The sequence below is a fragment of the Nematolebias whitei genome, chromosome 21 (assembly GCF_014905685.2).
Source record: "Nematolebias whitei isolate Nwh7 chromosome 21, NemWhi1, whole genome shotgun sequence".
In the NCBI taxonomy this organism is placed as follows: domain Eukaryota; kingdom Metazoa; phylum Chordata; class Actinopteri; order Cyprinodontiformes; family Rivulidae; genus Nematolebias; species Nematolebias whitei.
The window spans coordinates 9,366,364-9,379,495 of record NC_056518.1 but is presented as its reverse complement, the minus strand read 5'-3'; positions in this window follow the sequence as shown (position 1 = coordinate 9,379,495).

Sequence of the window (13,132 nt, the reverse complement as noted above, 5' to 3'; positions counted from 1 at the left end):
TCATTCATTCATTCATTCATTCATTCATTCATTCATTCATTCATTCAAACTTTATTTATACAGATTAGTCTGTTAGTCTGAAATGTCTTCTTTTTAGGCTCCAGCAAGCTAGCAATAAACACTTTCAGTAATTTATTAGGATAAAATACTTCTAGAGCTATGCAATTCACAACATTAGCTTTGTATTGTTTTATAAATCCATCCATTATCTTCCACTTGGTCTGAACTCTGAAGTCAGGTCATAGGGCATCAGCTTGAACAGGGGGGCCCAGACATCTCTTCCCACAGCCACCTCATCCAGCTCTTTGGGTTCCAAGACGTTCTCAGGCCAACTGGGGGACATAGTCTTTCCAGCATGTTCTGGGTCTTCCCCAGGGTCTCCTATCAGTTGGGCATGTCCGAAGCACCTCTTTAGGGGGGCACCCAGGGAACATCCTTACCAGATACCTGAACCACCAACTGGCTCCTCTCGACGTGGAGGAGCAGCGATTCTACTCTGAGTCTCTCCTGGATAACTGAACTTCTCACCCTATCCCTAAGGGAGAGTCTAGCTACCCTGTGGACAAAACATTTCAACCGACTATATCTGCAGTCTTATTATTTTGGTCACAACCCAGAGTTTGTGACCATAGGTGAGAGTAGTAATGTAGACTGACCGGTAAACAGAGACCTTTGCCTTATGGCTCAGCTCCCTCTTCACCACAGTGGACCAGTACATAGTCCACAATACTTGAGATGCTGCACAAATAAGCCTGTCAACCTCACACTCCATTCTTCCCTCACTTATGAACAAAATCCAGAGATACATGAACTCCTCCACTTGAGGCAGAACCTCACCCTCGACCTGAAGAGAGCAATACACCCTTTTATGACTGAGGACCATGGTCTCAGATTTGGAGGTGCTAATTCTCATCCCAGCCACTTCACACGCTTTTGCAAACTGCTCCATTGAGAGCTGAAGATCACAGCATGATGAAGCCAACAGGACCACATCATCTGCAAAGCGCAGAGATGGAATCCTGAGGCCACCGAACTGGACTCCCTCCACCAGCTGGCTGCATAGAGGAATCCTGTCCATAAAAGTTCTGAACAGAATCAGTGACAACGGGCAGCCCTGGTGGAGACCAACTCCCACCCTGAAGGGGTCTGACTTGGCAATGCGAACCAAACTCTTGCACTGCTTGTATAGGGACCAAACAGTCCATAGCAACGGGCTACCAATCCCATATTCACGGAGCAGCTCCCACAGTGTACCTCAAGGACCATGGTCAAACGCCTTCTCCAAGTCCACAAAACACATGTAGACTGGATAGGCAAACGCCTATGACGCCTATTAGCTTGTTTAGATTTTCTGTTCTTGTAGCATTCTTCTCTTCTATATTGGATTGTATATAGTGGATAAAGTGCTATTGTAGTTGACCTGAATTTGATTGCTGATCAGGTAATATCTCTAAATTGTCCCTAGATGTGAGTGAATGGTTGTCTCGTTTATCTTTATGTGGCCCGGTGATTGACACGCAACTTGTCTAAGGTGTATCCTGCCTTTTGCACAGTAACTGCTAGAAATACTGTAGGTACCATGTCTCCTGAAAAAATGAGTCAATTATTTTATTTATTTATTTTTTATCTTCAAGCCACTCATTTTTATGGCAAGCAAGCCTTCTGGTAATGAAACATAAATACAATGGGGGAAAAAATCTAGCAGTTTAAACACAAACTCATTGTGAGAGTAAAAGAAAAAGAAACAAGTGAAGCAGGACTCAAAAAGCAATGTGCTTTTTGGTAACAAGGAAATAAGAGCACTGAGTCTTGGTGAAGTCGTGGCAATAGATGACCTTTTCAGAGAGAGTCCCTTACGCAGTCTTGGGCCAAGGTACACTTTTATTTATAGAGGGTATTTATAGAAGCGATTTTCCTGAGGTTATCCTGAGCAAAATGCCAGTTCTGATTACCAGCCAGGTCCTGCCTGTGCCTCATTTTATGGCTGAATGAGCCCAGGAAGCGGGGGACTCAGCATGCAGCTCAGGGTCACCTATTAAATCCTGGTGTCCAAGAGAGCACCGTCATGCACTTCTTGTTCTACACTGGGTGGGGCTCTGGAGCGGCAAGAATCGACTGAGTAAATGGGTGGCCAGGTGTGTGTACGCAGGTGTGTGCGCTTGCTTTTATGTGGACAATGATTTATTAAGGGAGTGTGCCACGTCAACTGGAATCCATGTCCTTCTTGTTTAACTGGGTTGTAATCATAACACTTACAATCAAGATATTTCCATCATTATTAGTAAAATGGAAGCACAAGAAAGCATCTCTTACTACTACTGCGTTCTTTATGCACAGAATATACAAAGTACATAATTCCTATGAGGGGGGAAAAGCTTAGACAGTGACAAAATGGAAATAATGTTTGTGACTACATGCATGGGTCTCATGCACTTTCTGTGAGTTGTGTGTATGAAACTGTGTGTATCTCATGTGGGCAGCTAAAAGTCACCCTGGTGAAGCACCTCAGGCCCTTTGTGAGGCCTGGAAACCTCAACATGAGGTCATCACAGCCGAGGGACATGCAGACTGCCAGAATGTCAACTGAAAGAGACAATCTGAAAGAAAATATATAAATGTCTACTGATGACTGTACAGTGGTCAGATTATGTTTTCATGTCTAATTTGCAGAGCTCGTCCAAAGAACAGGTTACTGTGTAACTCATTTGTTTTGAGAAGTAAGGAGTGGGCACAAAGTTTACAGTATTTAGGGTCTATATAAGTTGAAATACAACCAGGTGATTCAATTAATTGTTTTCCACAATCTGAAGTATTAATCACTCATCTGATGACGTGATTTAATTTATTTGTGATTCATCTGTCTGGATGGTTGAGTGTACTTAGTCTTTTTCTTAATTATTTTGGCCAGTTTGTCTTCTGGTTGGTTAGGTGAGTAGTAAGCGGCCATTTTGCCTTTAACATTTGATTGTTATGCACTGATGATTGATTATTTTAGACTAATGGTTTCCATTTTGCATGTGTAAAGCCAGTGTCTGGGAATTTCACAGCAGACTGGTTTGAAACACGTCATTAAGGTGCTATTTATATGACAGATCCTGTCGGTAGGTCTCAGACTGATGAAGTCTTTCGACTGAAAGATGAAATGTTTCTTCCAAAAATAATCTGTCCAGATTACATGATTTAACTTGTTTGTGTATTCTCAATGTGTACATTCAAACCGTCTATACATTGAAGCTAGACTCAACCACAAATAGGGAGTTTTGGATCTGTTACAAGCGTCTGAAACTTTTGAGAAATAAAAGTCCCATCTGGTAATTTTGAAAAGGTACAGCTGTGACTGGAAGAAAGAGGAAAAAACACATATGGACTGAAAATAACCTAAAATTCAAAGCTTTTTTTTAGTAGTATTTAGTATCTGGTCAATTTCCATTTTACTGTATGTCATTCAGAAAAAATGCCCAAATCTTTTTTTTCACACTTTTTAAATGAAATTCTACAAGAATTTTGATTTCATCCTAAATCCTTTTTGGCCTCAGTGTCTCACCAGCAGGACTGTGCTCAACTCTCAACGTTTTATTAGCTCGTGAGCTTCACTTTGGTGCTTCGGTGGTCACAATCTAACATGTGTGACAATCAGATCAAACAAAGTGAATTCAGAGTAAAGTTAGACCATGTGAGCTGATTGTTGCTGAGTTTGAATTCTCACAGGAAAAATTAGCAAAAGAACATATAAGATGAATGTCTTGAAAATCTTTAAGTACTTTAATTATAAAGTCTTTACTTTTCAGGTTTTAACATTCAAAAATTAAACCATGAACATGGAAAAAATGCAATTTATACCCTCAAGGATAAAAAAACAGAAATTATAGTAAACACTTTTTTTTTATTATTATTTTGTAGGCAGAAGAGAACATAAAGGTTTTGTCTGTGAAGCATGGCGGTGGTAACATCATGAATTTGCTAAATCTGGGTTTGATGAACCATTGAATGTTGAATCCTACCAGTAAGTTTTGAGAAAAATGCTACGATATTCACCATGAACTCATTTCAAATGATAAAAAAGCAGTTTAACACAACAAATAACAAGTGGTCCAGTCAAAACAGTGAAAAGAAAGAAATATAAAGCTTAGATTTGTAGTTCACTGTGATCTCTCCTCTAATCAACAAATCTGTTGAAATCTCTTTAATATCACGCTCTGTTTTGTCCTGAGTAGACCTCCATTTTTCTTGTGGTTCATGCAGCCACCTTTCCAATATTTCCTGACATTCCCGAGTTTGGAAGTGAAGGAGAAAGGTCTGTCCCCCCAGGGTTGTTTGCCCGACTGTCTGACATCATAGACTCCGGCATCTTCTGATCCGTCGGCGCAGAGAGACAATCTGACAGGCTTAATTTACAATGTCAGCCCTTTCAAAACCATTTCCCCCTCATGCTGACAGCAATCCCACATTTATAAATTAGCAGAAACATTAACCTTTAGACTGAGTGTAAGGGTTTCTGAGGGAGGCAAATTAACTTCCATTTGTTAATGTCAAATTTGGGTTCAAACGGTACCAAAGAAAATGAAGTAAGGAGATTGAGTAGATTATGGGATGTATTGTGTGCCCTGAAATGAAATGTTTTATCAGCTTTTGATGATGAATATGACATTGTTTTTGAGGTAATCCACAGCATGTTGCGCAGCAGGTGAAGCTTGGTAATTGCAGTCGTGCTCTCATCACAGCCAGCACAAAGGTCGTATTGTTTTTACACAACAGGATAATATGAAGTGTCTTCTTTCATTTTACAAAGTGTGACCTCATAATACAGAACATTTAAAATGCACAAATACATTGAAACTAAAATACAAGTAATACAAAGTGCAGTGCAATGAATGTGATTTATTTTATGGGAACAAAGCCACCTGAGAATGATAAGATGATTCCCAAGTTGTTATTAAACTGCAGCATAGCTGTCCACTTACATCAGTGTAATTGCTAAGTTGTGTCCATCAAACCCCGAAAAGTCTTCACACGTTGGCATGTAACAGCTTGTCATGAGGAACTGTTGCAGTAATATTTGCAGCTATTACCCTAATTAGAGGAAAGCACACAGATGGTGTTGTTTCACAAACTCACAGACTGAGAATCAAAATGTCATCACTGCCAAAATTAGTGATGGTCTGAGAAAATACTAAAAAAAAAAACATGAACAAAAAACAACATTACTCTTTTTCACAGCTCAGCTTTTATTTTCAAAACTTCTTTCTCTGTTCCAACTGAAGCTGACATTAAACAGTCTGACTTCCTTGATGAAAGAACAGGGTCTTTAACGGAGCTACTTGGGCACCATATGCTGCATTTAAACACTGTCAGACAGCGGTGAAGCCTGAGTGGTCCTGGATGTAGGCCAGCTCCCAGAAGAAGTCTAACACTGGTTGGAAAATGTTTCCAGTGAGAGCAGGAAGAAGCCACTTTTCATGGAGCAACTTCCAGATGCAGGACGTATAGGATGAGATGAGCACATCTGTGCGTGTGTACGTGTGTTTTCTCATGTGTACGCCATTACTGTATCACGCTGTCACCAAGCGTGATCTATGTCACGCTCTCTAATGAAGCAAGAAGAAAAGTCCATTTTTTGCAAGTGGACATTGAAATTGCTTCACTTTTAGTTGACAACGTAAAAAAATCTATTATATTTGGAAAAAAAATGTTTTATAAATGGTGGCACAGTGGCTCAGTTGGTAGAGCTGTTGCCTTTCAGTGAGAAAGTCAGCGGCTCAAATCCCAGCTGGTGGCCTTTCTGGGTGGAGTTTGCATGTTCTCTCCGTGCATGCGTGGTTTTTCTTCCACAGACCAAAAACACGCATGTTAGTCTGATTGGTAACTCTAAATTGTCCCTAGGTGTGAGTGAGCGAGTGAATGGTTGTTTGTCTCTATGTGTCCCTGTGATGGACTGGAGACATGTCCATGTGTCCCCCACCTCTCGCACAGTAGCTATGATTACATGGCCATAAGTAATTGGATTAAACGGCCATTCGGAATAAAAATGCATCATGCAAACGCCCCATTCAGATTATTCTGAGCTGATTCAGCTCTATCCGAATAAATTTGTAATCAGAATGAGTTGGGTGGTTTATGCCGATTCATAATCTGAACATGTAAACATTTAATCTGATCATGTTTTCTGATCGTGGAAAACTGACCTGACTGCGCATGTGCAACATGTCTACCTCACGTATTTCCACCTGGCTAACGCTAATATGTCAAGGAAGTAAAACTGATCGGTGAGCGACACATTTCTACTAAAAACTTTGAAAGAGCTCAGAATGATCTGTATCACCTGCAGCTCAGTCAGGGACTGCAGCAACGTCTCCACCGTCATTAAAACCGGGCACGGGTCCATTTTGGACGCTCCAGTTTGTTTACGTTCATCCCGGAAGTAGAACTTCTTCTTCTGTGGTTTTTTAAGAGGAGTTTACCTCTCTGCATGTGTCAGTACTTTTATTCAGAATAAAAGCCCTTTGCATATAAACGCTCGTCGTGAACAGATTGTGCCCATGTAAATGACACATTAGGATTATTTAATCTGAACACATTTAAATTCAATCAAATAATTTTGTGAATGTAAACATAGCTATACATACTGTAGCTGGACATGGGCACCAGTGACCCAAAAGGAAGAAGCAGGTAAAGATAATGGATGGATGGATGGATGGATGGATGGATGGATGGATGGATGGATGGATGGATGGATGGATGGATGGATGTTTTATAAGTCCTGTGTATGCTGCTGCTGTTCTATTTTTCCTGCATTAAACTGAATATCGATTGATTCCTAAAAAACTTTTATATCAAAAAGATACGTTTCCACCTCACAGACGAAACTGAAAGAGAATATCTTGTATTTCTATTCTTCCACGCAGGAGGTGCAAGGCAGATATGCCGCTGCACTGTTTCTGACTCTGACTTTATTACTTACCTCCATAGAAACTGTCTGTCAATCAAATCCGGCTCCTTCACAGAGTAGCCCAAGGGTAGAGTGCTAGCGCACCTTCACAACAATGTAACATTGTTCGCTACATATAGCATATCTACCACAGAGAGGCAGAGGATTCAATAAGGAGACCATAAGGTAAGACGAGCCCTTTTGTTGAGAAGAATGTTCAGGATTTTGTATTACTGCGCTGAGCTTTTATGTGCTGCTTGAACATGGTTATGATGAGGTGAAAAGTTTCCAATAACTATATTTTGCCTTCAGCGAGGATTAAAATAAATCTATGCCCAATGAAGGATTCTTGGATTACAACTTTATATTCTGCCAAAGGGGTGTTTTCCTCATCTTTGTCACTCCTGAATCTCTTGGCATAACTCACATTTTACTGATTTTAAATTAGCATAAAGTTGAGAATTTCAACAAAGAAGTTATGGAGTTTACTTGGATATTTTAAGCTAAACAGCTTGGATTAAAGAGGATTATTTAAATTGTATTTGAAGGGAGTTTGTTCATGTTTGATAGACAACAAAATCAAGGACTGAGGCGTCACTGATGGCAATGAACAGGTGGCATTAAAGCAACATTTCAGATTTTTTAAAGTGAGGTTCGGTGCAAAAGTTATGAAAAATTAATACCTTTTCTGTTGTAGATTTGAATGACCTTGGTTGGATTGAAGAGTTAACGAGTCCAAACGGGGCCAACATCAAAGTGGATTACTGGTGCCTCAAACACTTTGAGTCCAACACATTTCACGGTGGTTCATGCAAAGACAGTTTCACTTCACACTGTTATTATGGCAAAACTATGTTGGTGTTCCTATCGAAAGTTTCCCAGTCTGCACCAGAATGTCTAGGGTTTTTTTTTTTAATATGGAGATGTTTGACGATAGCTTCACTCTTTGTCTAAACTGAAATTGTTCAAATAGCTATTTACTCAGATAAAGTTGTTTGTACCCTTTTTATAATGAGAAAAACTCATAATGGTCACTGAAAAAATTTGAAACTGACAAAAATAAAACTTTTTTTTTTTTCAAAACTACCGTAATGAGACTGGCCTTGACAAAGAGGATGGTGTCCTTCACCTAATATTTTTTTGCTGCAATGAAGTAATTTCTGCAACTTTTTCTGCACCTGTCTAAAGGAATTTTGGCTCATTCAGTGACAGGAAACGTCTCCAGATGTCTCACATTTGAAGGGTTCCTTTTCAGCCCGTTCCACAGATGTTCAACAAGATTTAAATCAGTGCTCAGAGGCAACTTTTAAAGTTTAATATTTACTTCTTGGCCATTTTAAAGTGTTTTTAATAGTTTGAGTCATTATCCTGTTGGAAGACCCATGACCTGCACCTGAGACCAGTCTTTATGATCAGTGACTGTACATTTTGCTCCAGGACGCCTTAAAAGTCCTGAGATTTGATTGTACCATGCATGTATTCAACACCCTGTGTCAGATGCAACAAAGCGGCCCCAGCCCATAAATGAACCTCGTGTTTCACCACAGGTACAATGTTCATGGAGCATGAAGACGCATGAACATGGAGCTAAAATCTCCAGTTTTGTCTCTAAAGAATGTTCTTCCAGAAGCTTTCATGATTGTCTGTATGCATTTTGGCAAACTATAGTCTCACTTTTTCATGAGTTGCTTTCAACAATGGCGTCCTCCTTGGTCATCTTCCATTAAGTCCCCATTGGCTGAAACAGTGACGGATGGTGTGATCTGACACTGATAAACCTTGACCTTGGAGTTGATCTCTGATCTCTTTTGATGATGTTTAGGCTCGTTACATTTGTATTATCCATCTCTTCCACTCATCATAAATTCCTCTCTTGCAGCCGCATCCAGGGAGTTTGGCTATAGTCCTGTTGCCCTTAAACATCTCAGTAAATCTAAATGTACAGCTGCAGTTTCTTAAGCATCAAGTGTTTGGGGATGACCTTATAGCCTTTACAGTGGTGACTTTAGCTTCTTTTTGGGGGTGCTCAAGCACCCCTAAATTTTCACTCAGCACCTCTGAAAAATTAAGAAACCATCATTAGGATTTTGTAAGGAAGCTCAATTCTCAAAGCGTAGAGTCACCAAAATATTGAATAAATTTGGAATAAATATGGAATACAGTAGTCCCTCGGTTGTCATGGGGGATCCGTACCTGGAAGCCCCATGATAAGCGAAAAACCACGAAGTAGTACTACAAGTAGTAAGTAGTAGTTTATTTTTATATATATAAAGGTGTTTTAAACCCTTCCCACACTCTTGCAATATTCTAAACAATGTTTCTAAACTCTAAACGCTCTAAGAGCATGTCATGATTTCAGCTCTCTGCCGCCTGCCAGCGCTCTCGGACACGCCCACTTCTCCACAGCAGAGCAGAGATATGACATCCTGTAGTAGAGGAAGCTCCCTCTGCACCTGCAGACCGCAGGTGCAGAGGGAGCTTCTCCTGCCGGTGTGGGCTGCACAAAGGTGCAGCAGGGGCTGAATAATTTAAAATAATTTATTTTATATAAAAATGTCATGCTGATCGTGTGGCTCATCCATCAATCATCCATTTCTGTGTCAAGTCCAATCTTACTATGAAAAACTTTGATAGAGCGAGCCTGTGAAAAACAAACCACAAAGTAGCGAGGGACTACTGATGATGACACTCTTAAACCGGCTGGTAAAATCAGTTTGTTTGTTTTTTTGTTGTTTTTGCATGAGTCAGATCCTTGAAAACATCTGTCAATCAATCCAATTGGCTTGTATGCAACTGGTCAATCAGCAATCTCAATTTGTCCCGAGGTAAATGCTCCTTACCTGCAGGAACACCACCCCTTTTCCTCCAGCAACATTATCGGGGTTTTGCTTTACAAACGCTTTGTGGTCAGAGGGATTTCATGAAAAATCATCAGAAAAATTATTAAACTTTCTTAGTGGGGAACATGGAATTCAGACATGTTACCCTGAATGTTAAGAGAGTGGAATATAGTTTATTTAATTGCACAATCTTTAGGGATTAGATTGTGTGAGAGAAGTGGAGCGTGCTCTATTTACACAAGGAGAGCTGTTGGTCAGGCTACTTCTTGTTGTGCCATTATCTCTAAAATAGTTGTTGAATCAATTTATTTTTAACTTATGGAGGTAAATGTAGATGTTTAACAATCTGCTAAATGCAACAGAAAGCAGGGGACGGTATATACTTTATTCAAAAATTTCTGGTGGAGGAGCCTCAGACCCCCCACCAGTGTGTCCCCCCACATTATGAATGCTTCTGATGCCAATGGCCACAGCGTTGTTCAAGCCAAGAGCCACTGTAACCCTGGGGGCTGAGCACCCCAAAGGGCAGATCCTAGACTCGCCCCTGAACCTTTACCTTCAGCGTGTTTGTTGACCATTTTCTTTCGAAGTTTACGAAATAAAGCTCACTTTAGTTTTCTGTGGCCCATGTTCATTGTAGCACACACCATGTTAGCAAACAGCCCTGTGACTACTTTGTGATGCTAATTACTAAACACACCTTAGTTTAACATGTTCATACAGTCAAATTATTGTCTTTTTCTAAGTACTACCATTCTTTTTGTCAAAGCCAGTTTCGTTACTGTAGTTCGATTATTACAATAATCTTATTGAACCAAAATTCTAAAGCAATGATTAATTTTTAATTGTAGATTTTCTGTAATTTTCTTTCATAATTAATTAGTTTAAAAACTTTCATCGCCCTTGGGTATTTTCTTTAACACAAGTGTACAAATGTATCCATGTTTTTACATGGATTTATGACAGGTCAAACTAACTGATAATAACCTTTTTTGTAAAAAAAATTCAGAACTATCACTTTAAATTTTAGCAATGCAGCCACCAAATAGACACTGAACTAATCAGAGAAGCATACAAAGAAGAAAATGTGTTAACGAAAGCGAAAGAGATATTTTCCTTGGGACAGAGGATGGCATCAGATTCACTCCTCAGAGGCTTAATAAAATGTGCTCAGTTAGCCTCTACTCATTACTACACCATGAGTATTGACTTTGGCCTCAAGTCCTGACCAGATAAAATGGTGCAAGGGCTTGTCCTAAGTGATTGCTCCAAATTACAAATTTGTCTACATGTAACCTAATCCAGCATGTCTGCTGAGCACTTCGGTCCTCAAAGGGCACTTCCACACATTTGTAAATGCTCACAGTTTAAAACAAAACACAGCACTGCTTCATGTATACCTTATTACTATGAAATATACAAAAAACACAAAACAAGGCTTGAAGAGGCAAGGACTTATTAACCAGTTTGTGACTGCCAAAGCTCTGAACATCCCTGACACCCACACCTCCTCAGTCTCTGCTTTCTCCCAGTCACACTCAGTCACCCAGTGTTGGTGCAGAATCTGGTCCTGACAGCTGAGTTTTAATTGGCCAGGGTGGTGCAGCACGGGCCGCTGTCATGCGGCTGGCAGTTTGAGGGTTTGTGGGACAGGCCCCACCGTGGGGGCTGTCAAACGGCCCACGGTCTCCACGGGAACCCCCACGGTGGGTGTCCCGCCTCATTTAGGAGCGCACAGACAAAGCGCCAATTAAGAAGGGCTTTAAACAATCAAACAGAGTTCCTCGGGGCCCACAGACACTCCACAGGGCACTGAACTAGACAGACAGAGACACACACGCAGATTTTCATGGATGACAGTACACACGTGCACAGAGCAAAAAAAAAAAAAAAGAAGATAAAAATAGTCTGATTCAGGACTTGATAAGAAGATGTAATTAATGACTGGTCACAGAGAAACATGGATAAACCTTTGAATCTAACCAGAAATTAAATGCTACTTTGTAAAAAAAAAATATGAAAAAGTTGTGGATTTCTATTCCAGGAGTTTGAAAAAAGAAGAAAATATTTATTGCAAAAGTGAAAAAAGAAGCTTCCTTACTATAATCTCAAGACTGAGCCTGTTTGTCTGCCTCCGGCCCCATGGAAGGAAACCTCACAGACTGATGAACCTCGCATTTTTAAGAGCAAAACAGTGTCTTTAATGTACATCTCTGTCACTCCCCTCCTTTTGCCCCATCTTCCACTAGGAGCCTCCATATGCCACTTCCATATGGCCCTGCACCCTCTCCTGACAAACCCATGGCTCAGGCCCATCTATCATTCTAGGGAGTGCACTCACTTGTTATCAGCTCAGGCTGGCGCTGGGGAGTAGGGAAGGCAGATGAGAATGTGGGGCTGGGAAAAACAGAATTCAGGCACAGATTAAAAAAAAAAAAAAAATCTATTTTATTTTGGAGTGTTTCTCTCGCTCTCTGTTAATTTGAATACATTTCCAAAGTGAAGAATGAACCTAGAGATAAAAGTGCTGCCATCTTAAGCTGCTGTGTTGAGGACTATGATCCAAGTTGTCCTGGAGGGGGAGATACAGGCATGCTGTCGAGCAGGCGCTGGAAATGCTACATGGGTGGAGGAGAGAACAGGGGTATGATCTTTACCATAGTCAAATGAAAAAATAATATTGATAATTATGTCACAAATAACAGAGCTATTGCTGTAATTTTTAAACAGTGTACTTCTTAAGATTTATTGGAAGGTAAATGGACGTCAACGCGCAGATATACTGCTGCAGAACCACAGAACCTGGAGCAAATCCATCATTTTTCTCTTACAGCAGAAAAAATAAACACCATCCTGAAGACCAGATGCTGCCAGAATTCATGATGTTTATCAAATCTGGTATAAACATGAACCCCAGACAGTTTACATTTTTATTAGAGAGCGTGTTCTGCGCTCTTTCACAGTATTAAAAGGAAAATACATCTCCAAGTGTGAGGGGCTGAAACAGAAGATGGCTTGTATTATGTTTCATTTATAAAAAATATTAAAGCTCATAACACCATCTACCAAAATGAGACAGTTTTACCAGGTCCACCATCAACATGTTCTATATACCGTATTTTCCTGTGTATAAGTTGCAGCTTTTTGCATAGATTTGTCAGTCCTGCGACTTATATACACTTTTTTTCCATATACATAACACAATTTTTGACTGACACTTTAAATTTCAAAGAACTGCAACAGTGAATCCTCCCGTGTGCGCTCGATTCACTCAGCTGGTGCACGTGGAGGAACACTGGAGAGCTAGCAGCTCCGGTTATGATGGATGGATGGATGGATGGATGGATGGATGGATGGATGGATGGAT